This window comes from Ischnura elegans, chromosome 6 (genome assembly GCF_921293095.1).
Source record: "Ischnura elegans chromosome 6, ioIscEleg1.1, whole genome shotgun sequence".
Lineage (NCBI taxonomy): Eukaryota > Metazoa > Arthropoda > Insecta > Odonata > Coenagrionidae > Ischnura > Ischnura elegans.
The window spans coordinates 85,272,044-85,285,505 of NC_060251.1; positions in this window are offsets into that span (position 1 = coordinate 85,272,044).

Here is a 13,462-nt window from a genome sequence, read left to right on the forward strand (position 1 = left end):
CACACTTGCATTGAAAAGTCTTGCCCTTTTTTCATCCATTCTCGAATACTTTTATATATGCACAGAGCTACAAGGGCATGAATGATTGTATCTGCCTCACCAACCGCATGTAATTTAATGACTTCAATTTGAACATTTATTCAACTTTTAAATACATTTTTGCATGGTATTAGAATGAATAAATTTAATCGAGACAAGTTGAATACAGGAATAAATTCAATCTATTTGCGTTAAAAATTTCAAAAACATATGTTAGGAATTAACTGTGATGAACATTTAAAATACCTTTAACTATATTGAATCTTCAATTATGTTACATGTTCTGGAATAAATTACGAAGAATAACTTTAATTACAAATTTTACGTCTATTCTTAAAAGGACAATGAAATCTGTAAAAGCAGTTTCCACTTATACTATTTTGGGATTTATCGTATGAGGAGTGAAATATTTCGCAGTTTGGAGTGTTTTATTATATCAATCACTGTTGAAACTTATACCATCAACGCGAGGTACTCGGAATTACCATCTAATGAAAGTAGATATTCATGTACTTCAATTTGTGATTCGTGTGTGGTGGTAACACATTATGGAAAAGGCTACATGAGATGGGGTCAAGCCAGGGTAATTCGTGGAGTATTCCAGAAAAACGAATCTTAATTTATAGATTACCTGTAATATCTCATTTCAAGTAACTATTGAAATTAAAGTTTACTCATATCCTTTCTCTGAAGAGTATATGAGTCCACTACCCATTTAACAGAGGACTGAGTAATACATTCGACGTTTTTAAAATAAAAACCGCAGCAGATGTCACTCTTTTTTCCTAGACTCTAAGAAAGCTTCGCAAATCGGGTAAAGGCTCAAATAAAATGACGAGTGAATAATCTGTGTCGCAAAAAGAGGTGAACAAGTAAAATAATAATGCTATGGGGTATTTTAATCGATATTTACTTTTGTACTTACCTACAGGTCGAGGTATAATCTTAAAAATCAATACGCTCTATAGCAATACGCTATATTATATATATATATATATTATATATATATATACGAGTTCCGTAAAATTTTCGAGTTTTTTTCATGGTTTTCATTTCACTAGGTAGAGATTTCATGGTTTAAGTTTTTCAATTGCTTTTTACGGAATTTGCAAATCGATTAATTTTAATTTTCGCATCAACAAATCAAGATTGTATAGACTTATTTTTATGCTATAAAAGTCGATATACAATCAATCTCGGTATAACTTCAAATAGTGGACAATTTTCTTCTGAAATGTTACAAAATATCTAGTTTTAGTCTTCTCCATTGGAGTACTTTCATTTTATGTGATGGTAGCAATAGAAATATTTTTTTTTATTTTCAAGGCCAATGAATAGGGATGTCTGGTAGGATATTAAAGGGAGCTAGAGTACCACTTATCCTTAGTCATCTCAGTGCGTCACTTCCAATGCCTCCTCATCCACGGTATATTCTCTCTCACTTCCCCACCTCCTTAGGAGGATGACGTCATAGACGAACGATCGGGCTCGTAGCGACGAATGTTTTTCCAACAATCGAAATGAAGCTTCAAAACGTTTCCCTGTTTCGTTCATTTGCGACCAACGAACGACGAGGAAAATGCGTATACCTTTAGCTAAAAAAAATAAGAACGGAATCGGACGCGCGAGATGGAACGAAGTGCGTGGGTGCACAAAAAGCTTTTAATTGATTTTCGAAGCGACGCAATTGAAAACAGTATTCGAGGAGTGTAAGGCAGAGTCAGAAGGTTCAAAAAATAAAAACCATTCGAGAGGAAACAAGGGGAGAAAATATAAATTCGAGATGCAAACAGAAGGTGAATAGAATTGTGAAAAATCTTAGATATCTTATAAAACAGCGGTTTTTGTTTAGGACAAAGGGCTAAACCCTAACTCTGTAACTAACTCGAGAAATTCGCACAGTAATACATATTTTGGTGGTAAAATTTTGAATCATTTGCTTCCTCACAACTACCGTTAAACGGGGTGAAAAGAAACATTGGGGTGAATAGAAACGAAACTTCTTTTTTTATGTATAATCTATTGCCTTCATAACTATCGGTAAATAGCGGCAACTATTTTTTTTTAGGTTGGTACACTTTTGGCTGAAAGCGAAATAATGGTTTGTTTGGTTGGCAGCACTGGTTCCTGTTTGTTTGTCATGTTGAATTTTACCACGTGATTCTTATTTTTTTTATCCACTTTGAACTTTCCAGGTAAGTCAGAATACGCAGTGTTCTTAAAAGTGTATAGCTGTAAAAAACATAGTTTAATTATTCATATAAAAGATTCAGGCTTATTTTAAGCTTTAACTTTAACAATATTATTTCAAAAATTATTCATATTTTTTAGGTTAGGTTTTAAGAATTTATGGGGTGAATAGAAACAAATCATTTTTAGTGTTTTATTCACCCCGCAAGAAAAGTTTTTCAAAGATGACCGGTCTGATCTCACAATTTATTTATCATAATTCAATCTTGTAAATACGGTAATTGTCTACCTATTCAATTTGTTTACTTACAGTTATGTAACTTGTTTTGTTTATGTACTGAATTAAATCATTATGTTGAGAAATAAATTTGTATTTATCCATTACAAATCAAAAATGCCATATTTAACTGTTTCCATTCACCCGCGATTCGTTTCGATAGAAAAAAACATGAAATTGAAGTGCTGTTTTCTATTCACCCCCATTTACGGGGTGAATAGAAACACCATGTTTTAATTTTTTTCTTTAAAATCAAACAAATTTTAAAAAATTAAATACTATAAACAAATAGGTCTAACAGAGACCTGTGTTTGGGCAAAAAATTGTTTATATGGAACAACTAGAAATATGCAAAATTTCAAACCAAAGTTGAAAATTGTTTCTATTCACCCCGTTTTACCGGTATAATTTTTCTAACTTTATTTTTGAGACCATATTTCATTTTAAATTATATGTGTCATAAATACTGCTGATCATATATTTACTTTATTATGACGAATTTTTATTGATTTTGCGGATTTTATAACCTTTCCTGCGGTGCAAAATGTGTGCCAACTGTTATTATTGCTTAAATCATTGAAAATTTATTTTCGTGATCAATTATTGCCCACCAAACTCTTCTTTATTTGCTGACGATATCAATTCTTTTGAGGGAGAGTAGGAAGGTCAAAAATTAAAAAACATAATAGATTATACAAGGGGAGAAAATATAAAATCGTGGCAGGGTGAATTGAATGGTGAAAAATCTTAGAATTTAAAAAAACAGCCGTGTTTTTGGATAAAGGACTAAACCTTAACTCTGTGACAATATACAGCGTAATGAAAGGAATTCACACAATTGCACACGTTTTAGTAGTAACATTTCGGAATCATTTATTCTTTCACAACTACCTATTTTCCTTTATTTTTTATACCATATTTCATTTTAAATGTTTTATTCGTTAAAAATATCGCTTACCATTAATATTCACTTAATCATGCCGAATTTGTATTTTTTTCAAATATAACAACGTTTAATATTGGTTTACTTTTACTCAAATTATTATAAGTTAAATAGTGTGATCAATGTCACCTGGTGACAGAGGAGGATCTGGATTTTGCTGGGGCTCACAATAGTATAACATGCAAACGATCTTCTCATACTTCAGTTTAAAAACAAGATATGTACAAAAATTACTGTACGGAACATTGTCTTTGTTTTAATATGGATATTATCAATATGAAATTTCATTATTGAGGCTCCGTAATACGAAAAATGAAACGAATATAAATTAACCGTATTAAAAATATTGCCTATTTCTGGGGGGGGCATGCGTCCCCGAGGCCCCCCGCGAATCCGCCTATTCCTGGTGAACTGCTCTTTATTTTGGACGCAGTTATTCCTTTTGAGATAGTTCAGAGGATTCACAAATAAAACAACCTCAGAGGAAACAACCTCAGAGGAAACAAGGGGAGAAAATATAAAATCGTGACCCAAAAAGAAGGTGAACATAATCGTGGACATACGAACGTGAGATAATTAAAAAAAAAAGAAAATCATACGTACGGCTTTAATGTTAGCAATGGGAAATTGGAAATATGACCTTGTGTGCTCTGTTTGCTCTGAATTCGTTGGTTTTGGAGCAAGTGGAACGTCCAACGAAAATATTTTATCCCTCCATTTGTTACCCGGTGAAACACGGGTGGACATCGTTCCCAAAACCGTAAAAAATATTCACTGCATAACGCGACGACGTAATTTTTGATCGTCAAAAAGGTAACTAAATTAAACTGCTGTGAAAGCTAAATTACTCGAGGATTTTATCCCCAGCTCTATGCGTGTTTCAATTCCCTCCATTGATTTTAATTATTGTCTACGGATGATATTTTTTTAATTCAATTAAGGGTTTCTCCATTCCTGACGCTTTTAAATTTGCCTCTCTACACAGAAATTATCTCGCTTCTATTATATCGTTATCTCAGGTATTGGTGAGGATTCCTCTCCAAATGCTGCCTCTACGCCAATTCCCTCCTCAATTTAGGCTTCCCTGGGGCAATGGATACCGTTCTGGGAAACGTCATTGGGATCGCCTGGACAATATCCTAATCCTTCCGCACATGAGTCCGTGAGTCGGCCTGATGTTTTGCTATGGTGACACATGGTACCCCCATGCAAGGCTATGGAATATTCGGTCACGGTCTCGCAAAAAAGACGGACTTTTAAGAGCCCATATTTTCCACTTTTCACCGCCAGTGTTGGCCGTAAGGGATATTCTTGCATGTCTAGAGTTTTTATATTTCCCGTTCAAATGTTATGCGCGACCTATATTACTCAATGCGCCAAATTACGAGGGATCACGGAGCTGCCCAAGAATAAAAAAATTTTTTTTAAGGTTTCTATATTCCTTTCATTTTTAATGTTTGCTAGAAAGCTTATTACTGAAAAAAATAACATTCCTAATGCATTTTTATGAGACCAAAACCATCATGTCCACTCTGAAATTATGCCGACTGTATAACTAACTTCAATGCATTACTTACAATGAGGCGTTTACAATATGAAAAGCATTGTCCATAAATTTTCTTGTTTCCTCAGCAATTTTGTTGTAAATAACGAGGATTATTCTACAAAATTATTCAATGGTCAGCGTTTAAAATCATTCAAACAATAATAATGAAAAGAGTGGGTATTTTTTAAACCGAACCATTTTATTTGTACGTGTTACACATTAATTTATTTTACTAAGGGGAAAAACGTTGTGGGAATAAAATATTATTTCTTTTTCTATCCGCCTAGAAATCCGATCAGGGTTCAACCTCGATTGAAGTCATCCCACTCCCCATAAAACAGTCCGCGAAGAGAGAGGTGGCACAGTAAACTGTTCCCCATACTATAATTTGTTTTTAACTCACACACCTGCGGTTTAGCCTGCGGCAAACTCTACCATATCCAATTCATCCTTCGAGTTAAATCATCGAGTGTGATGTGATTGAGGTATTGCGTCAATACGTAAACGGATATTTCGTAACCGACAACTTGTCATTGACATCTTGTAAACGGACAGTTCGTAGCTAGAATATTTCGTAACTGCGACAATTGGTAACCAGGCAATTCGTGACTTAATATTTCGTATAAGTACGCAAAAATTCGTGTAAAGACGTTCCGTAGCGATAGATCATCTGAAAACTGTTTTTTTGATTAATTTTAATTTAGGAGCATTGAATTCTTAAAATTCTTTGCATAGTATATACAATGACAGTCAAAATTATAATAAAAATAAAACCGCACTCGAGTAAATGCTGAATAATAATTGTGTTATAACAGGTTGACTGACTTCCGAACCACGAGGTTCATTGTTGGGACTCCTTTCCCTTCCAGCGGAATGGGCCGCGGTGAAATAAATTGTAGTCAGCCCAACCCCGCCGTACTCTCCGTGAGCTTCGAATGAAACCATGTATACTGGAGCGGCAGAAGTTTGCGAACGGCGAACAGCCGCCCAATGTTTTGGCGGGACAAAGCTCATGGGACACGACCTAAGGTTGTTTTTTTTTTTCATTCCGTTGCATGGGAAAGCCCTGACAAGGCCGAACGTTGATGGGAAAGGGTAAAGCTGCGATGTACAGCGTCATCAGTTCCCTGCCCGATCTGCAATTTTCCCATCCAATCCACGGACTTAAACCCTTAAATGCGTCTCTACCCACACTCTATTGTGTTCCAGAGTTTTGGCAGCCTACATTCAGCCTTGCTGAAAAAAACCGTCATGGACTCTGGAGATGCGAAAAAAATTGCATTCGATCGTAGAGCTCATAAATTGGATTTACATTCCGAATGAAAGAGAAGTTCTATTCTGCATGCAATTCACTACTTTGTACATATTTATGGCTTGGGTGACCAGATTTGCGTTAATTTTCCTCATTAAACTTCAGTCCAGAGCGTGAACTGTCCTCACCTATTCAACTAAAACCTTCTGGTGTGTTAGGACATCCGCCGTTTTCAAAAAAATAAAAAAGAGAGGTGTGTCATTACTGTGTTCACCTAATATTTATTTAAGTTCTGTATTATTCTAGGGGAAATAAATTCATATTTATATTCGCTCGGAATATATCTCTCCTATTAAATCGTTTCCGTCGGACCTAAACATATTTGGTGTGAGGTTCAAAGATAACACCCTCCGTTTCGCGTTGAAAAATACCTGTTCTTAATGGCTCAACCAATCAAATTCTAGCACGTAGTTTCTAGCGGCACCCAATTCATAGGCCAATTGTAGGAGAAAGGGCAAAGGTCATCGATTATTCATCTATATTCTATAAAGACCACTTACGACCACTCATTCATTCACTCACATATACAAATGTTTGGGGTGAACGAGACGAGATACGGCAAAAAGTCTAATGAAGACCCCCTCTAAAATTGTCTGAAACCCCAGGAAAAATTATGAAAACACTAAATTTACAATTATTTATCTGTCTATTCATCTAAAATTGAGTATGGGGATTAGTTCAAAAAATGGCAACCAAATTCCAATGGCGGCACGGCAGTCATACAAACGAACAATCATAGCAACATATTTGTTTATGCAAACAAGAGGAGCTAAATTGGGAAAGAAGATAAAGGAATTAAAACGAAAAACTGATAAATATAAGGAAGGAAATTAAGAAAGTAATATTTGAAATGTCTATTTCTTTGCGTCTTCTTTCCGCAAGAACAAACATCTGTTTAAATCAAAGCGCATTCAAATGAAAAGCGGAGAAATATAAGGCAGGAAGTTAGTTGTTATTTTTGATATACTACATCGAAAGTGTGGTGGTTATTAATATCAAAGTTAACAAGTGCACTAAATGCCAATTTAGAAATATGATTCGTGCTGTTGACTATAGTTCGTATCTTGTTGGCGATACACGATTGTAGTAGAAAGACTTTCCAACAAGTCTTACATGATATAGGTAGGTAAAAATGATTTTATTTTCATTTTTTGTGATGGTGATAACTTTTTATTTTTGTTTACGTTCTTTTTTCCGTTTATGTCCTTTTTAATGTCCAATGTTATCCGTGAGCTGCAGGAGTGAATAGGCAGTGAATAATACAATATGTAAGATACGTGCAAATAAAGGTATTTCTTATTCAATTATTTGTCTTCCAAAAATCACGTTTCCTTGAGTGACAAGTTATTCAACTGTGAAAATTATCGAAATCTTGACATTCACAATGTCTTGTACACCAAAGGCTGTGATCCGTTACTCACCAGATTTGTTGCGCATTGCGTTGGATACTAAAGCTGAGATATTTGTGTATCCCGATTCATTAAAACTTCAAATAGAGGTACTTCTGAAGTGAAATCATTCGCGATCACGATAAATAATATTTCGATAAAATTCGTTATGCTAGCCCCAATTCATGCTAAGGCGCATTTGTTTCTCGATATTGATATTCAGTCCCAACGTAATTCGCTTACGAAGGGGAACAGCTGTTACATCTTATTCGTATATCAAGAATTTGGTTGAGTTTTGTGGAAAATAATTAATAAACGTGTTTTTAATTGTAATTCGTAAAGTCGTTATGCTATGATATTACGTATGCATTGGGTGTTACAGTGGAACGTGGTCTCAACGTTTTTTGTATTTGAATTGAATAAGTTAGAGATACTCGTAGAAATTTATTTTACTTTTTTAGCCCCTCAGAAAAACGTTTCTCTTTATAAATATTTACATTCATATTGTAGCCTACGTGCCATGCGCTCGTTTTACGTGAAAGTGGAAATATTGCTTATACCTAAGCTAGCCAGCTTAAAAGTAAACGATCATTAAGTAACAAGTAGCAAACAAAAAGTGTAAGACCCCCCACAGTGAGCATAACAGGCCGCAGGCCTTTTTCGGGGGGGCCTAAGGGGGGCAGAGCCCCCCAAGCGAGCAAAGCGAGTCCTCCTAGGTATGTAGGTGACGGATCTAAAAATAGAAAATACGAGTCTCTTTACTACAGATCGATACAGTGTTTCTTTACTTTTCAAAATCTATCACAATCGAAAATACAATACATTTTTTTGGACGAGGCCGTTGAATGTGTGAAACAAGGCTAGGGTTTCGGAAGGAGCAATGGTCGTGTAGCGTCAAAAACCAACTTCCAATCTGAAGTCAGAGAGAGCGGTTGGGTGACTGAAATTGGATGATCCACTCCGTCAAAATGTATTAGCTACCTTCTGGCGCACAACCCCGCAACTCTTTCATCTGGTGTTGCCTTTCATCCCAACAGAATCACTTGCTCCTCCTACCAGCTTTCCCTCACCACAATCGGCCTCGAACCTGTGATATTCTTACATGATACAGCATTACTCCCCTCCTAGCCTCCACTCCCAACACTTATATTTCATATTACTTATAAAATTATTCCGAATAATGAGTAAACGTCGGTGTTTTCATATAAATAAAACATACGCACCTCATCTCTTAAATGCCACGGACTTGAACTCACTACCTTTTGATTCCATAAATGCATGTACCATCCATCTTTTCTCTATTGCCGAAACCTACAGTTTTTCGGGGTTTTTCGTCTTCTTGCGACAAATCATCAGAACTGCTCGTTATTAGCGATCACATTTTAAAGTTATGGAACATATTTTCTATTCCACCGATAAAGGTTTTTTTCAGTTTACAGAAAAGAGTCAGTTTGGCTTCCATCTAATTCCATATGGTATTGTATTTCGATATCTTTAGATCAATTTTATGATGCATTTAGCAAGTACTATTTAGCCCTTTCTAACCCAGAGCTTTATCTAGGAGTGATTAAATCTCAAGACTTCTCGTTCGAAAAAAAAAATGAAAAAATTCCACACATTCGTAATTATTGTGGCAGATACATATTTCGCTGTTATAATTTACCGCACAAAAGAACACTTAGTTTAAATATTTCCTAAACAGAGCTTAAAATGTATACATTTTTATGTTGCCTAGAAGCAACATTGGGTTATAATGGGTTAATAGAGGAAAAACAGCGAAACATTATCTGCTGGGATGAAAAAAAGAAGTAGCGTTGAATATGTAAGTACTCAACTCATATTTGGTGCGACACTTCTAATTAGAGACATATCATCGAAATATGTTATGCAGGGGTTGCTTATTTGCTATTGATTGATCTCGAGGATTACACGTGTGTTGAATCACCTTAAATTAAAGTCAAAATCAAAGTTTCCAAATGGCATGAGCTAACGTATAAGCGGGCAAAGGAATTCACACAATGATGAGTCTTTTGGTTGCAACATTTTGCAATCATTTATTGTCTCGCAACTACCATTTTCATCTGTTGCATTTATTTATGGTGTCAAACTTTAATTTGAACGAAATATGAGTCATAAATACCGCTAACCGTAAAGTCACTATATTGATGCTAAATTGTTATTGCTACTGTGAATACAGTAGTATTTACTATGATGCAGAATATGTTCCAGCTTTTATTTTTGTTGGTGGTAAATTAATTTTTGTACTTAATGTCACCTGATGAATCGTGCTTTCTTTGTTGACGCAATTAATTCTTTTGGGGTTGAAATTTTTTTATTTATTTCTCTCAAAGCCACCTTAGGCCCTTATTTTCTTTTGAGGTTCATATTTATATTTAAGTCCTATTTCTTTCAAAATGTCATTCGATTCAGCATTAGCAGTTGACCTTTTCTCACCGTCCTCTTTGAGACTTCCACTCTTTTCGTTTAGTCCGTCAGGTGAGAGTTTCCTTTGATCTATCACCTTGATCCCCTGAGACGTGTTTCGAGTATTCTTCCTGAGGACATTCCTTACTGCCATTAGTCTTCTTTCAGCAAAGCTTTCTTTCATCTGTGATTCATAGAAAGCCGTGAATATTTTGTAATGACATTTTTTTCCAAAACTTTTCCTTTCTCACCTTGGAAAACTCACGGATATTACCCTTTACTTACCACAACGTATGGTATTACTTACCTTTTCTTTTAAGACCTATAGATCATTTGGGAATTATCAAGTGGCTTTGTTTTTAGCGTATCATTGCAAAACATGGTATATTTTATTAGCATAGTTTTTCATGCATAATTTGACTTAAGAGCGATTTAATAAACGCATCTTTGTACCATATATAATGCCGCTGAACTAGAATTTATTAAAGATTGCATCGGTGCGTAAATGAAAAAAATGAGATATCGATATCAACTTTTGCACCAATTTCTCATTTTTATGGAAACTATGAATTGTAACTCTGAAAATTGGTAAACTGTTAATGTAATGCAACAATTCCTTTTTAATAGATAAAACCTTTATCCTCATAGCGCGTTCCCATTCCTTTTTTTTGGAATGTTTATAATTGATATTTTATCTTTAAAATGCATGCTTTACCCCTAGAAATCCACTAATTTCGTATTGGATTTCATACTCAAATGATTTTATGCCTTAAGTTTCACAGTAGAAAGGAAATGCATATCATAGTGAGAATTTTTTATTTTTTGACAGGGATTAATTCCCTCATGCTACAAAATTATATTCCTTATAATATAAAATAAACTTGGCTTTCGGTAACACTGTATAATGGATTCCGTGGGGTATTTTACGGTTAAAAAAGGGATGGAGTTCATAAAGAACAAAGATCATAAACCTTTGAGCAGAATGAAAATGTGCCAAAACAAGAAGACTTAGCAAAGCGGAAAAATAAATACTTTATGAAGACTTAAAGCCTATTTTTCTGCGTCAGTATTGGATTATAAATGTTTTGTTCTATCTGCAGCCGTATAAATAAAATCATTTCGCTGGCATTGAAATCTGTTATTCAATAAAAATAAATAGTCGTGTATGTTAAAGACGCGGTTCGTTTCTGTATCATTTTCCTGAGTTACAAAAACGGGGAAATGCGGTATTTAGTATTTGAAAATATATCTCGGGGCCCTAATCAGTTCATTGTGGTGTCTTTTTTTCTGACATTACCCATTGAAAAGTGACTCTTTAATATGATAGAACTTAGTGAGGGACCGTTGTTTGCTTGTCTCCTCCAATAGCCTGCACTATTTTCAAATGTGGGCCAATTTCTAACGGCTGTAGTGAAAAGCTGAAGGGATTCTTTTTTTGTGAACGGGCTAGATTAATAGTCCGCCTTGGTTCGCTTTTCGCGTTTGCCAGGAAATCAAGGTGTTATAGCTATCCGCTGCTGAGGAGGGAGCCAGACTCCTATCCAAGCCTCTGTGTTGTCTACACTTCAGCCCCCCCCCCTTCCTCTTAGCTCCTCTCCCCCCTCCTCAGCCATTCTCCTTCACTGCCACCCCCTCCATGCTTTCTTTGCCACCCCCTCCACCCGTGTGTTTTCCCAGTATAAGCATCCCCACCCCTCCCAAGCTTCTCCCCCTTTCCCACCCCCTTCCTCCTTTCCTCCAAACTTCTTCCGTTCCTTTGGCCTCCTGTGCTCTCCCCTATTAATACCTTCGCCTTCCACCTTCCCCCATTCCTTCCTCTCTTTGCTTTAGCCATGGTTTTCTATTTCCGAAACACTGAGGGAGTGACCTGCGCGGTATTTCACCCTCCCGAGTATATTTTATCGCCTCATTTTACTCCATTCTCCCTTAATCAATAAACAGGAGCAAATTTCCACAATTTAAATTTATTGGTACTACCTGATGATGCTGTAAAGCGAAACCGGTTGTACCAATAAATTTAAATTGTGGAAATTTGCTCCTGCCCTTTCATTATGTCACGTTTCCACTCCATCTCGCCTGAAACCTCAGATTCTATTCTCTCTTATTAACCGTTTAAGGTCCATAAATATTGCAGCCATTAGATTTGATGACAAAATACGTTTTTAGACTAATATTGATAAGCAGATTCCATAAACATTTATATGACAGCGATATCTCTAAAGGCCGTTTTAAACGGGGCACGGAATTGCGCAGGTTAGAGCTGCATTTATTTCTAAAATGGCGTGGAATTGCGCGAATGCATTAGAAAAGGGGCTGTTTTTCCGTCTCGCATCCACGCATTCTCGCATGAGTTCCAGCAATTCAACGCTTTTCACGACGCAATTTTGATAGCGCCTTCGCACGTACGTCAGATTGCGCAATTCCGTGTACCGTGTAAAACGGCCTTAATAGTTTCTGAGATACAGTCTAAAACGTGAAATAATACCAATTCTCGGTTCCTCATGGTCCACAGGGTCATATGTGTCTCGTGACATAAAAACATTAATTTTGTGAAAATTAAAGTACAAATGCGGGGACATAATTTTTGGTTTTTTCCCGGCGAACAATTGCAGTGAAGTTTTCTCGGGTTTCGCACCGGGCCAGGTCATCCATTCCTCCTTCCAACTTTTCGACGGACAACCCGAGGCTTTGAGGATTTGGTATTGGATTCCCGAATCCCTATTGACGATGGGCGAGTTGTCCGTGGAAACGTCCCATACACTTCTTACATAAAAACTTAGAATGCAAGACAAGTGCAAAGCATACTGCGATATAAGAAACCCAGATTTTAAGGTTAAATTCTTAATTCATAGTATGCTATTTTACAGATATTTCCGTCACGAAGAGGAGAGAATTCGAGTTCAGCATTACTGAAAACTGTAGAGTTTATTGTTGAATTCCTTCGTACAGTGTTTATCATAGAAAAGAGTTTTGCGATGTAACCTAGGTAAATAAGTGTACTTTACCTTAAAAGACTTCGTATAACCCACAGTATAAAATCCTCAATTTTTTCCTAGGATGAATTACGAATTTAACCTTAAAATCCGGGTTTCTTTTATCGCAGTATACTTTGCACTTGTCTTGCTTTCTAAGTTTTTATGTAAGAAGTGTATGTGACTTCTCAAAGAAATTGTCTTTTTTCCTTCAAATACTTTTCTTCCTGCCAGTTATGCCCCCGTATCTTTTTCACTCCAATTATGCAAATTGCTTTTTATCTTTGAACAACTTTCCTCTCATTTTTAAGTTGAATTTAAAATACGCGAAGAGTTTTAATCATTCCTGCGGCTCTCCTGCTAAGATCCAG